The sequence below is a fragment of the Protopterus annectens genome, chromosome 11.part0 (assembly GCF_019279795.1).
Source record: "Protopterus annectens isolate FY-2018-M chromosome 11.part0, PAN1.0, whole genome shotgun sequence".
NCBI lineage: Eukaryota > Metazoa > Chordata > Ceratodontiformes > Protopteridae > Protopterus > Protopterus annectens.
Genome location: NC_056745.1, coordinates 1,151,747,665 through 1,151,762,635, shown reverse-complemented (window position 1 = coordinate 1,151,762,635; position 14,971 = coordinate 1,151,747,665). Strand labels below are relative to the sequence as shown.

General features: G+C 41.0%; 1 protein-coding gene across 1 annotated transcript in view; it reads left to right on the top strand.

Moving 5' to 3' along the window:
* Positions 1-14,971, top strand: part of FBXL13 (F-box and leucine rich repeat protein 13) — a 2,081,262-nt gene that overhangs the window by 841,861 nt on the left and 1,224,430 nt on the right. The gene's annotated exons all lie outside the window — the stretch shown is intronic.

Genomic DNA, 14,971 nt, shown 5'->3' with positions numbered 1-14,971 from the left:
CTGTATATGATTTTCCATAAAGACAGAATGTCTTTGAGAACCAGCATCACTTTTCTTCCAAAAGTGGCATCTGAAGTAAACCTTAATTAGGCAATGAATCTGCCAGTATTTTCTTAAAATGTTCTAACAAGGGAGACTGTATACATTCATAGACAGCTTATATTTTATCTACACAGGACTTAAGGACATGGGGAAATCTGATCAGTTGCTCATTGCTTTCAAAAAAGCTAAATGAGGCTCAAGTATATCAAAGATTATTCTATTCTGGTGGCTTTTGGAATGTATAACATATGCTTATGACAAAGTAGGGCTGTCTTTATATAAGAAGCCAAAGGCTCATTCAGCAGGGGCTATAGCTACATCTACTGCCTTTATGAGTATAGCTTCTGTTGATGACATTTGTGCTGCAGCAACTTGGTTGACTGTTCACACATTTGTGTCTCACTACAAGCTGGATATACACTTTGTGTCACGTGAATCCCTTGGCTCCACCATTTTCAGGAATATTCTTCCTTGATGCCACCCAGATATTTTTTGTAGTTTGGGAATCTGTCCCAAAGGTTGAATCAGATGAAAAAAGACAACATTGGCTGTGAAGGTTATGTACTTGCCAGAATGCCTGATCTGTGTTGTCTTATTGTCATCCAGTTCAACATCCCTTCTTCCTCCCTTCCAGTACTGTCATCTACTGGCCCTGATTATCAGATGGACTTCACCTGGGACCTTGTCTTTGAACAGCCTTGGATTTCTGTTTCCTTTTTTTATGTCCATTTCTTTTTTCTTATTTAGTCTATTATATTGATTATTGTATATTCTGTATGACTACTAGCAGGCAAACTCAATCTTAGATACCTTAGAGAAAGTGCAGAGAATTATGGGTGGGGAGAAGTCAAAACCATGGGTCCACAGCTTTCAGAAGTGCCAGTGTTAGATCTGGTTGGATCCGATAACCGAAAAGATGAACCGAATGAAAACAATACAGCACAGATCTAGAGGTATTGTAAATACATACATTTCATTTCTAATAGAAGATGGATAATTCAGCTGTAAACTAGAAATCAGTAAGGAGTAAGAGCATGGTCACGACTCCTGTAGTCCCCCCCCCAAAAAAAACATAAATAATTAAATAAATTAATTAATAAATAACGTCTAAATCTACATGCTTGTTTGCATATGGTTAAGTAAGATAAGAAAACTATCAATTTAGCAATAATCCAAGACTGGTTGTGGGTAAATCTTGCATTACCCACAATCAGTCATGGATTATTGCAATTATGCAATCACATTACTTCTCTTACCTTTTCTAAATAATGGCATTGTGTAAACAGACTTTTGTGTGTCCTTCTGCCAACTTGTGATAGTCTGGCATTTCTGCCAACTGTAATAGTCTGGGGCATCTAAGATGTGTACTGAGCATGCTGCAAATCTCAGCTATCCAGATTTTTTGCAGAATGTCTACACATTTGCTTCATACTCTTTTGTTTAAAGTTATTTTTTTGTTGGGGGGGGGAAATCAGTGAGGTACAAGTCACTAAATAATGACATATATATCAGTTTGTAAGACTATTTGCATATGCCATGTTTTCCTTTTGTCTCCTCCATGGAACAATTTACTGGTGAGAACTTTTTTTTTTAAGTAGTATGAATTTTCTGCTTAGCAGTGCAGAGAAACTGTTTTCTATGAAAGAAATTTGTTGAATGCTGATTTGGTTTCCAGTGTTCACAATGGTTTGTTCAATCAGCACCTATTTTTTGAATACTAAGTTAGTTGCACAGAGAAATCACAAGTGTGATCTGTGGTTGGGCTTGAGAAATGTATAGTAATTTATCTTTTGTGGTCCTAAAACAGTCAATTTTGCAGCAATGTTGACATACTAGAGGGCGTTCTATAAAAGTCTGCAGAATTATGTATTATCTGTCCAGCTGGACTTGTTGCTGTTAGTATACTTTGGGTTTACTATAGGCACTGTGATTAGGATGACCAGTTAGCATGCATGTTTTTGAATGCTAATGGACATTTATTGAAGGACAATAGAATAAAGCACATTTCTTTTAGAAGAAACAGGTTTTAAAAGGTTATACATAAAAGCATTTTAATGTCAAATTTCAAACAGCTGACCAATTTAATATCTCTCTCTTTTGGCTTTTCCTGGTTGGGGATCGCCACAGCAGATCACGTTGTCCGCTCATGATTGGTAGTGGAGCTTTTACAGTGTCAAGTAGCCAGCCCGGCGCCCAACCTTCCACGGAAGGCACACATGTGCACACACTCACGCCTAGGGCCAGTTTTAGCGTGTCCAATCCACTTTGGGGATGTGGGAGGAAACCGGAGCACCCGGAGGAAACCCACACGACCACAGGGATGACATGCGGACTCTGCACAGAAGACACCCCAGTCAAAGATCGAACCAGGGAGCATCTTGCTGTGAGGCGACAACGCTAACCACTGCACCATCGTGGCCATCTGCTGACCTATTTAATACAATTAATTATTTCATAGAAAACGATAAAGCCTATATTTAATTTACAAGTTTTGAAAGTCGCAACCCAGACAGGGCATCATATAGTAATATCACAGAGGTACAAATTGTCATGTAAAATGTTGAATTGCAGGATTTACAGTTAAAATTTGAAATTTAAATTAGATGTCAACCATTTTTTAGAGGAAAAACATTTGATAGTATTGGAGCAGTGGGGTAAGGTACTCACATATTCTAATAGGATACATCATAATTTGGGTGTCTGTTTTCTATTTCAGAAATCAGGTAACATACTTTTTCTGCTATACTTCAAATATTCTAATCAGGAATTTATTCTCTTTGTATTCATTTAACCCCCTGCTTAGAAGAAAAAAAAACTTCTAAGTAAATTGGTCGCACTCATAACTCTCCTTCTTTTTAAGCCATCAGTAATGTGCTTAAACTGTATCTGCACTTACAAAACATCCTGCTCCCCTGCACACTATTACATGCTTAGGTATACCAGGGTTCATATTACGTTATCGAAGGATAACGTAATCGAATGGCCGAAACATTGAAACGGCCGCATTTCAAAACTTTTATTGTGGGGGGCTGCACCCCCCTCACCCCCTGCTAAATATATATTCCAACTCCGACATTGCACTACACTGAGGAAAGGGCAAATATCCCAATCTTCACTGTACTGAGATCCCACAATGCAAGATTTTAAATCCGCCCGTTTCGATGTTTTGGCCATTCAAGTACGTTAACGTAATAGGAACCCATATACCAATGTGAGTGGTTAAAACTGCATTTAGTGTAAGATATGTGCACATTCTCCACCTTTTCATACACCTTAAATTAAAAAAATGTTTACCTTTAATGGGCTGATACTTCTGTCTGATTTTGCTTTCTGATATGGTGGCTTGAAAGTTCCATCTATCCAGGCATCAGGTAATATCATTAGTAGGATTCTGCTACTGAAATACATTTAATTCAGTCTTCTATGGTTATTCATAGTTGATATTAAATGTATCAAAGCAGTAGGGAGAGAAGGCAGGAGATAGTTTCATGGCTCCGGAATCAGGAGGTTCAGACTAAGATTAGGAATGTCCATTTTGGGAGAATTGGAATATATTTAATGGGGTATAGTATCAGAAAAAAATAAAATGGGCAGCTGTGGCCAGGGAGCAAAGGCCACTGAAACACACTATGTATGTATACCTACTCTGGGATAAGTGTATCTTGTTCCAATAGAGTGTAGCTTGCATGAAAAGAGGAGAAATGCTGGTACTCCACTTATGTTTCTTTTAGGGTATTATTAATGATAATAGATTTTCCAGCAAACAGACATAGTTTTCTTAACAACCAGAATCATTCCATTAGATATTTTATAAACAGAATTATTATTTTCTAATTTTACTGTTAGAAAGCGGCACTCACTTCATTAAACTCATGTCTTATAGATACAATAGAAACTGGTCAATTTCCAATGAATTGTAGTACTTTCTCTGCAGATAAAAAATGTAAAGCTTTCCCTGGTTACATGAAGCCCTTCCCATCATGCATTATGTGTCTTTTTTTTTTTGTTATGCTTTAAATTTGTCTAGTGAAAAATGGCTCCAGGCTTCTACCATTAGTATTTAGACTTTTACCGAAACACAAAGCATTGAACAAACTCACCGGTGATTACCATTAGTTGCCACTAAAACATTGCAAAAGAATAATCACAAATGTAAACCAATAGCTTACATTTGTGATTACATAAAGTAAAACAAAAAAACAGCTTTTTATGTTGTGGGAGGTTGTTGCCTCCCAACACCACAGGAAATTAAATATACTTACTCCAAGGTTGCACAAACTCGAAAAAAGGCCAAAAAACCCTTGAATTATGCAATTGTCGATATAATGAACTTCACCTTTACATAATTTGACAAACTGTACCAGAGAGAGAAAACACCACCTTTTCACTGTGAGATAAAATGTGTGCAGCAAAAACTCACACACATATATATATATATATATATATATATATATATATATATATATATATATAAAATCCTCATCCTTCTTCTCTTTCTTTCTAAACGTCACTACTACATCCTACTCTGTTTACTTCTCTCTTAGTTAATCATATCTATCTAAACAAAGGGAAATAACTACATGTTAAGTTGTCAATCTCGCCTTCATTCTTGCTGGATGGGTTCGGAGCCGACCTCGGCTCCGACTCGGACATTCTAAAAGCTCGAGAGTTGGTTCCACCGGCTCGAGGCTCCCCCTATATCCCACAATGCTAGGCGGTATTACCTCAGATCTCGTTTGCCGCTACAGCTATCGAGGTGTTGTTTTTCTACCGGCTCAGGTTAGTTTGTTAAATCAGTCTATCTGAACTAGTTCAAATCCCTTTTCTTAACTAAAAGTTTAATATTTCCTTACTTTAGTGGATTTTATCCCTTCTCTTCCATTATTCCCCTTTTCTTCCCTAAAGAACTTATAAGTTCTTTCCTTAGGCCTTCGGGCCCTGCTATCCCTAAGTGGAGTGTTTGTGTTTGGTAGGGATATTTAATTAAACTAACTATCTAATTTTTATTAGTTTAATTTAATTTAACTTTTTCATAGTGTAATCGGTGTAGGTGTGTTCTGTGTGGTGGTTACACTTTCGGTTCCTTGATAATGTCCAAGGATTCAAAGGTCTCAGGCTTCAAGAAGTGTGACTCGTGCTGTCAGAAAATGTCTCTGACAGACGGTCACACTTCTTGTGTTTACTGCCTGGGACCTTTACACCTGCAGGACTCTTGTGCTGTATGCCATGGCTTCAGCCCCAGAGTCCTGCAGGAAAGAAAAAATAAACTTATTTTGAGAGGTTTACTTAAGCCTGAGGGTTCCCTTACTGTTACTCCGGGCAAACCCTCTAAGGCTTCTAGGTCCTCGGCTCCAGCTTCTGAGTCGAGGCCTAAGTCTTCAAAACCTCTGTCTGCATTGGCTCCGGCTGGAGCCGATGAGTCTCAGACTGCAGTTTCTGTGGTTTCCTCGGCTCCGGCTGGAGCCGAGGCATTGGAAATTCCTGTGTCGGCTCCGACCAGACCGTCGGAGCCGACATCTAGAAAGAGGTCTAGGTCACCTTCCCTTGGCTCCGTTCATTCGGCTCCAGCGTCTCCCTTGCTGTCTGAACGGAGCCATAGATCTCACTCCTCTAGGTCATCGAGGCTTTCAGACCATGACCTTCAGAGGGTAGTGAGTCGACTTCTTAAGTCCGAGGCACTGACCCAAATGCTTCAGAGCCCGACTCATCAGTCGATGCCTGACCCTGTTCCTCATTATGTTCCTCCTCTGACTCCGCTTGAGCTCGGAGCCGGGGCATTTCGGAACCGAGACTGTGGTAGCGTCGGAGCTGATACAAATGTCTTCAGCTCCATCGTCGGCTCCGATTTCTTCCTTGGAAGAATCTCGGTGCCGGACTACCCTCATCAGCTCCGAGGGGGTGAGTGGCATCGGACCCTTGTCCGACCCCGTTCTCCCTCTCGGTGCTTCGGCGCTGGTGAGTTTGGCTCCGACATCGGCCTCGGAGCCATCACTGTTGGTGCCGAGGGGGGTCCTCAGCTTTTCGGAGCGGGGGCCTCTGGCTCTGCCTGACAGGGGTGCGTTCGAGGTCATGCGGAGCGTGTTGGAACCTGGTTCAACTCCACAGTCGGCTCTGTCCGCCCCTCCCTCTTCGGTGCCTCAGGTCATGTCTACTCACTCCCTCATCCCAGACCGCAGAGAGCCAGCTCCTCAGGAATCCCCTGTGGGGATCTCATCCTCTTCCGAGGCCTCTCCTGAATTGGCAGAAGAGCCCCCTAGGAAGAGAAAGTGTAAGAGGAAACACTTAGACTCACCTGAGTCTGTCACCTCTGACACAGATTTAGAGGATTCTGAAGGTTCCCCCCGTTCCCCTTCTGAAGATGTCTCCTTTGCAGACATTCTAGAAATCCTCAAACAGAGGGGAAATTGGCCAGCCCTTAACCCTTCAGAGGATGAATCTGTGTATCTTGAGGCGTTTGGCTCTCGCCCTTCCACCTCCTGGGTGTCCCCCCCCTTTGACCCTCTCATGCAGGTGGTAGCAAAAAAGGCATGGACGGCTCCTGATTCAGTGGACCCCACCCCCAGGAGACCCTCCAAATTTATCACGGCACCAGCAGATAAACAATTTCTAACCAAGGGAGTTTCTGTGGATGCTATGGTGGTAGCTGCTGCCACTAAGAAGGAACTAGCTGATCCTTCGGTGCCTGTCCATCCACCTAACAAGGAATCTAGGTCTATGGACAGGTACGGGAAGCGGATGTTCTCATCAGCGACCTTTGCAATGCGTTCGCTGAACTACCTATGCCATTTTACTCGTCTTCAAAGGGACTTGATCAAAGAAGCGAGTGACATGTTGAAGGATCCTACAGCTGCGGGTTTTCAGGACAAGATGAACACTCAGCTGGCTACCCTGAATTCTATAGCTAACTCCTCCATGCCTCCTTTCAGATGCGGCTGATGGAGCGAGCAGGGCCGCAGGGACAGGTGTGGCCTTACGCGGCATGCCTGGATGCGGCTATGCAACTGCGGACCCCTTTAAAAGCGTCGTTCACTAATTCCCTGTTTGATGGATCATCTCTTTTTGGTCCTCAAGTGAAAGAAACCTTGACTAGGTGCGAGACTGATGGCAAGACTCTTTCTGCCGTCGGAGTCCATTTTTCTACTCCTTCTAGGCCTTACCCCAAAGGCCAGAAAGGTGGGAAAATGTGGTTCCGCAAACAATCTCAAGGGAATTTGCCTGACGCACAGAGTCGGTTCCCCTCCAGAGGCAGAGGAGGGAACAATAATGGTAGATGTCGCCCCAGAGGCAGAGGGGGTCCGCAGAACCAGGGCAATCGAGAAACCTTTTCCGATAAGCCCTTTCAGCATCCCTGAGGTGTTGCCCGACTGTCCACCTTCGGAGGCAGTCGAGGGAAGATTGTCACTGTACCCAGAAGCCTGGCTATCCCTAACTCAAGACAAGTGGGTACAGTCCATCATTTCCGAAGGCTATTCCATTCCCTTCGTTCGCATTCCAAACCAATCAAAAAAATCCCTTCCAGATGTTCCACCCGCTCAAAGGGATATCGCAACTTTGGAAATTTCAAAGCTGCTTACAAAAAGAACAATTCAGCCAGTTCCAGCAGACCAGCAAGGATCCGGAATCTACTCCAGGTTCTTTTTAGTTCCAAAGAAAACAGGGGACTGGAGACCAATTTTGGATCTCAGTATCTTGAACAAGTCGGTCAAGAAAACAAGATTTCGGATGGTCACGCTACAGTCCATCCTTCCCCTATTGGGAAAGGAAAACTGGATGTGCTCTATAGACCTTCAGGATGCATACTATCACATAAAAATGAACAGACGCTCCAGAAGATTCCTCCGCTTCAGGCTGGGAAACAGTCATTTTCAATTCAGGGCCCTGCCCTTTGGTCTCACCACTGCCCCCCGGGTGTTTACCAAATGCATGGCAGTGGTAGCTTCTCACCTGAGACGTCAAGGATTCCAGGTGTTTCCATATTTGGACGACTGGCTCCTCACAGCTCCCACCAAGCATCTTCTTCTTCTGGCCAGGGACTACATCTTTCGCATTTGTCAAAACTTAGGCATTTCAATAAATTGCGAAAAGTCTGTTTTGTCGCCTTGTCGTACTATTACCTTCATAGGCGCAAATCTAGACACAGTCAACATGTCTGCGAGACTAACAGATCAGAGAATAGCAGACATACACAAACTGGTCTTGCTCCTCTTCAGCAGCAACAGAGTCAAAGCCAGGTTAGTTCTGAAGGTATTGGGGATTATGGCGGCTGCCATTCCTCTGCTTCCATTAGCCAGATTCCACATGAGAATCCTTCAGTGGATGCTCTTCACACAATGGTCATACCAGCAACTTCCGATGTCCCACACCATTATGATTACACAAACGTGCAAGAATCATCTTCGGTGGTGGTTGTCTTCCCCTCAGCTCTTGTTGGGAAGACCCTTTGTTCCTTCCCCTCCGGTTGCTACTCTGACAACGGACGCCTCCCTGATCGGGTGGGGGGGGCATTATCAGGGCAGAACTGTCCAGGGCACATGGCAACCAGACGAATGCCACTTGCACATAAATGTTCTAGAGATGAGAGCAGTGTTTTTAGCATTGCAAGCCCTTCAAGACTCTCTTCCCTTGGGAACGATAGCAATCCAGATGGACAATATGTCTGTAGTGTGGTATATCAACAAACAAGGCGGAACCAGGTCCTATCCCCTATGTCGAGAAGCACTCAGACTGTGGCAATGGGCGATTTCTTCTCAGCGGTTTCTGATAGCAACGCACATCCCCGGGAAGTCCAATCAAATGGCGGACAAGTTGAGCAGAGCTATTCTCATGCCTCACGAGTGGTCTCTGAAAGACTCTGTTGTGAGAGAAATTTTTCTCAAGTGGGGTCAGCCTTGCTGCGATCTTTTTGCTACTCCCCAAAACAGCAAGTGCAGAGATTATTTCACCCTTTTCCCGTTACCAGGCCAGCCCAGCAGAGACGCTCTAGTCCAAGTTTGGCCCCGGGGACTTCTGTATGCATTTCCTCCCTTCCCACTAATCTCTCAAGTGATACAGAAAGCTATCGCTCAGAAGGCCTCATTGATCCTCATTGCTCCTTACTGGCCTCGACAGGTTTGGTTCCCCTTTCTGCATCAATTTCTGTTGGAGCAACCTTGGCATCTGGACCTAGTTCCAGATCTTTTGATCCATCAGTCGGGTCAGTTACATCGCTCCCTCCCCTCTCTGAACCTCACTGCTTGGTTCCTCCAGTTCCAACCTTAGCCAGGCTTCCTCAAATATCTCACTCTGTTCGAGATATTTTAATAGCTTCCCATAAATCTTCCACTCGAAAGATTTATCTGAGTAAGTGGAAACGTTTCGCCTATTGGGCTCAAGGAAGGGAATTAGATCCTTTCACTGCTCCCATCCATATGGTTCTTGATTTTCTAGCTGAACTCTTTCATGCAGGTTCATCTCCTTCTACTCTTAAAGTTCAATTGGCAGCTATAAATAACTTTCATGTGGGCATTTCAGAGTCTGCCATAATGTCCCACAAGCTTTGCAAAGCCTTTTTGAAGGGAGTTTTTCTACTCAGACCTCCTATAAGAAATCCTCCTCCTCCGTGGGACCTTAATTTAGTTCTCAGTTCTTTGATTCTTCCCCCTTTCAAACCTGCAGCTTCCTGTTCTTTGAAATTGCTATCATGGAAGACTCTCTTTCTGGTAGCTATTACTTCAGCTAGAAGAGTTTCAGAACTTCAGGCACTCAGCTGTCGACCACCATATCTGTTGTTCCACAAAGACAGGGTATCCTTACGAACCAACCCGTCCTTTTTACCTAAGGTAGCCTCTGCTTCTAACCTAAATCAAAGCATTGACCTTCCTGTGTTCTTTCCAGAATATTCTAATAGGTCTGAACAAAAATTGCATTGGCTAGATGTTCATCGTCAGTTAAGGTACTATTTGGATAGAACCAAACAATTCAGAAAATCTGACCAGCTGTTTGTCTCTTATGCAGAAGGCAGAAAGGGACTTTCTGTTTCCAAGGTATCACTATCTAGATGGCTAACATCTCTAATTTCCATTGTCTATGAAATAAGACACCAAAAGCTGCCTAACAAACCTAAAGCCCATTCCACCAGAGCTTTGGCTACTTCTATAGCCTTCCAAGACAGACTGCCTATTGATACCATTTGTGCAGCAGCTACTTGGGCTACTCCTCACACTTTCATTTCTCATTACAAGTTGGATTTAGCTTCTAGACATAGAGCTAACTTTGGTTCCACTGTTCTCAAGAGTCTGTTCCGGGACAAGGTGCTAGGGACGCGGTCCCATCCAGCAAGAATGAAGCGAGATTGACAACTTAACATATAGAAGTTATGTTCTTACCATAACGTTCCATGTTAGTTGTCTTCTTCTCGCCTTCTTTCTTGCGTCCCACCCTCCTTCCCCCTAGCCTTGACAGACCTAGAGGAGTTTGATTGTGACCTCTCTTTCTACCACCTCTATTGTACATAGGTATATGTTTTTGTACATATATTCCTTCTTCAGGTTTTCAGGTCACCTTCTTCCATTCCCTTTGTAGAGGTGGAATCTTTCCTTTTCCAATGGTTCTGGAGTTATTTTTGGCTGGGCACAGCTTACAAATGAGATCTGAGGTAATACCGACTAGCATTGTGGGATATAGGGGGAGCCTCGAGCCGGTGGAACCAACTCTCGAGCTTTTAGAGTGGCCGAGTCGGAGCCGAGGTCGGCTCCGAACCCATCCAGCAAGAAAGAAGGCGAGAAGAAGACAACTAACATGGAACGTTATGGTAAGAACATAACTTCTATTTCTCACCATCCTTCTATTGTATAGTCAACTGTTCTATCTATTCTTGTATATCTCTTTTTATATTTTGTTATCCTCGTATGTAGTGCAACTGTATGAGTTTATGCACATTGTTTAATTTATTATTTGTAACAATCTTTATTCTGTTTGTCTGTTTGGGGCTTCCCCCCTGGGCCTCTGCTGAAAAAGGGCATGTGCCCAGTTGGACTTTCCCAGTCAACAAACATTAACTAAATAAATATATATATATATATATATATATATATATATATATATATATATATATATATATATATGTATGTATGTATGTATATATATATATATATATATATATATATATATATATATATATATATATATATGGGTCTACTTTACTTACCCGAACAGCCACATCACTGACTTTCAATTCGCTGAGACGACAGGAGCAAAAAACTAGAAGACCGACATCCACAATACCGACTTTCCACTTGAGGTAAGTAACCGCTTGGCCGTTCCACAACCCCCTAACTAAATATACCAATTCCGAGATCGCACTACCACGGGGGTGAAGGCCAAAGTTCAACAGGATGGCCAAGCAGTTATTTACCACAAGTGGAAAGTCGGTGTACCGGTTGTCGGTCTTCTGGTTTTTCGTTCCTCTCATCCCGGCGAAGTGAAAGTCGGTGATGTAGCTGTTCAGGTAAGTAAAGTAGACCCGTGTGTGTGTGTGTGTGTGTGTGTGTGTGTGTGTGTGTGTGTGTGTGTGTGTGTATATATATATATATATATATATATATATATATATATATATATATATATATATATAGTGCATGGAGTGCAATGACTACACTCCAGTATTTGGAAAAAGACAAATCAGTTAAGCGCTAGAGTGCTGTGAGATTGAACCTTAACAAATGTTAAGCACCCACTCCTGAAGTTGTTATGGATGGGTATCGCACTAGGCAGTAAAATCTGCCTGTAGTGATCAGCAAATGACAGCAGCAGAACAAAAGATTTGGTTCTGTTTGCTGTTCATATGAATAAGGTGTCCCTAACTTCTTCTGAAAACTTTGAAAGTTGATAGAATAACAGGATGCGTGTCTGCATGCATTTTCTGAAGGATACAGACTCAGAAACTCAAGTGTATGTCATTGTTTAGTCGCTTCAGTCCTAAGTGGTTTGCCCGAAAACCACAGTTTATGAGGAACAGACCAAAAATATGAAGTAATAATCTTGACATTCTGCAAAAGTGTAGACAGTTGAGAGGCATGAAGTGTAAATGTAACAGACTGTATTACACTGCCTTTCTGACAGAGTCTGTTAAGTGTTTTACAGCTTTGAAAGAATGCAAAACACTTAGCTTTGTTTTCTTTTTTTTCTCTGTACCTAGTAGTACATGGAGCAGATAAAGCTCCATGCACTACAAAGAATTATGATCATATCACCAGTCATAAACTTGAATTGTGTTCTCAACATGTATGCCAAGAGTCACCTCTTGAGCTTTGCCCTTGATGTGAATTTCTTGGCATGCACGTCTTGAATGCATAATAAGCAGGTTATGATCAGTGACCTGATCATTATCCTCTATATTATATGTGTGTATTTTATATATATATATATATATATATATATATATATATATATATATATATATTCTCTTTCCCATCTTTGATTTTTTTTTTAGAATTAACCCAAATGAAAACAGCAGTCTGTGTACAACCAAACCACCGATACGTAAAAAATCATAGACGAGAAGGCTTAAATGGAAACCACATGTACTCCAAGAAAACTTGGCTTTAGCTATGAATAAAAAAATGTATTTGCTCTGATGAAGTTCTGTTGTAAACTTTATAAGGGACAAAATCTCAACTTTATTTGTACGATAAATTATTTTACTCATAGCTAAAGCTGAATTTTCTCAAAATACGTGTGGTGTCCATTTAAGCCTTCTGGTGTACGATGCTTTTAAATATTGGTGGTATCTTGTGATTTTCCCATTATAAAATCCTTCTGTTCACTTTCTGTGTCACTGGGCCTATAGTTATTGATCTTATGATATCTAAACCTATTTTTCAGAAATTATGTCTGTGGAGAGGATGTTTTACCACCTGACAGTTACACTCGCTGTTTAATTTTTTAGATGGAGTCCATAATACATCCCATTGCATTTTTTATGCTAAATTTAAACAGGTGGCTTGACAGTGGGTGGTCAAAAGCATCTTGCACATTTACTTTCTCAGCTTTATCTGCAGCTCACTCAGACAGAGCCATCCGATTCCTTTTTCAAAAACAAATCAAATTACCTGTTGTCCTTCGAGGTTCTAAAGGGATGTATAATTATAATCTTCCTAAAACAGAACTTTGAATATATTCTTTCTAAAAAGGTTGTCACTAGTGTTTCATCTAGTACAGCTACTACAGTGTCAGACTTTATAGATAAAGAGTTATGTAGGATTTTCTGGTCCTAAAAGTATATTGAAAGAAACTTCTTTAGACATTAAGGAAACTGTTACAGTTTCTACTATACTGGTTGTAGAAATTTTCTTTTTCAGTCTCAACTAGTAGACTCCAGAGCACACATACTCAGGTCCTTCATTTAACAGCACTGCAATTGATTCAGTATAACAAACCAGGTGAGGCAAGTGGCAGAAATGAAATTCCTTCACAGAGTAGCTGGGGTCACAATCTGGGGTAGAATGAGGAGCACTACACTACAGCAGAATGTTGGAGTACAGACACTGCTGTTCTTTGTTGGGAGAAGCCAGTTGAAATGATGTGATCATATTGTGGTGATGGATTATTAGCACCTCCCATGGGAGGCATGCTAAGGATGGCTTACTGCCAGGAGGCCCAGAAGCAACAGACTGTGAGTGTGAGTCCCAGTACTTAAGGAAATAAACTGTGATTCATACACAAAGAAACAAATGTGAAACTCTCTTACACCTTTGAAATGTTTGTATTGTGCCTGTTACACTCTATATTTGGCTGTTTAAGCAGTAAGGTACATTTTCATGGTACCAATTAAATGTAATTTCAACCTAGGCTTTTAACTTAATCTAAATAAAACAATGAAGTAATAGCACTTGTTTTTAAAATGTATTTCTAACACAGTATTACTTTTTATTAGGGCAGTATCTAACTAATTGAGAAATTGGTTTAATTGTTTTTATTGATTGAATAAATGTGTTAATAGAGATGTATATTTAAATGGAGGTTACAAATGTAAAAAACTTGTCTGAAGAAGTGTTTGGATACCATTACACGAAAGCGCTAACAAGTTTTCAGTAAACGACGATTTTTTTGGATTACACCTTGGCTTCTGTGGTTTGTTGAACTCACCTACTTGTGTTTCTTTTGTGGTTTTTAACTCCTAGGAGTTAATTTTTGTGGACTATATTTTTGTATGTTAGTATATATATATTCCAAATTTTCAAAGTATGTGTACTTTAAAGAAAGAAAAATAATCTGAGGTGCTGTAGTTGTCTATTGTTTACACTTCTAGTTTTACATTTCAGGGGATCACAATTACAGTTCTCACATTTTCATCAGACACCTGCTTTACTATGGTGTATGCTAAATGCTTATGGTTTTCCACAGCTTTTTGTCATATGGTTTTGATGATTATATAAGGGAATTAACTGTGAGCTATGATGAAAAGCTGTATATGTAATGGTTTGAGGGCAGTTTGCATAAGTATGCCTTTTGAGCCTGAGAGTCTTTTTAATTATATTTTAATGCAGAGTTGTTTCTTGGCCATACAGAAGAGAAATTGTTTTGTCAGATTTAGGGGAGGTGAGTAAGGACAGGTCCAGTTGTATCTGCTTGTGGGTAAATTAAGATTGATGCTGGTACTTATAGGTACTAAAATGAGGTTACCAGATAGTTTGTTCAGAACAGAATAAGATAAATTTACATGATGCACAAATGTTTATATTCATTATATTTCATTTTTACATCAGCATTTATTAATCTGTGATATTTATTATAGTCTCCAAGAAAAGTGTTGTTCTGTGTTTTGAAATTAGAATGTAATATATTTCATTTCTAACAAGTCTGAGAATATCAGTTTGGTTGAAGAGTCAACACTGAAGATTGTTTCCTTACTCTAAAGTGTTGCAATCCTGGTGTAGCCACTTAGGTGGGA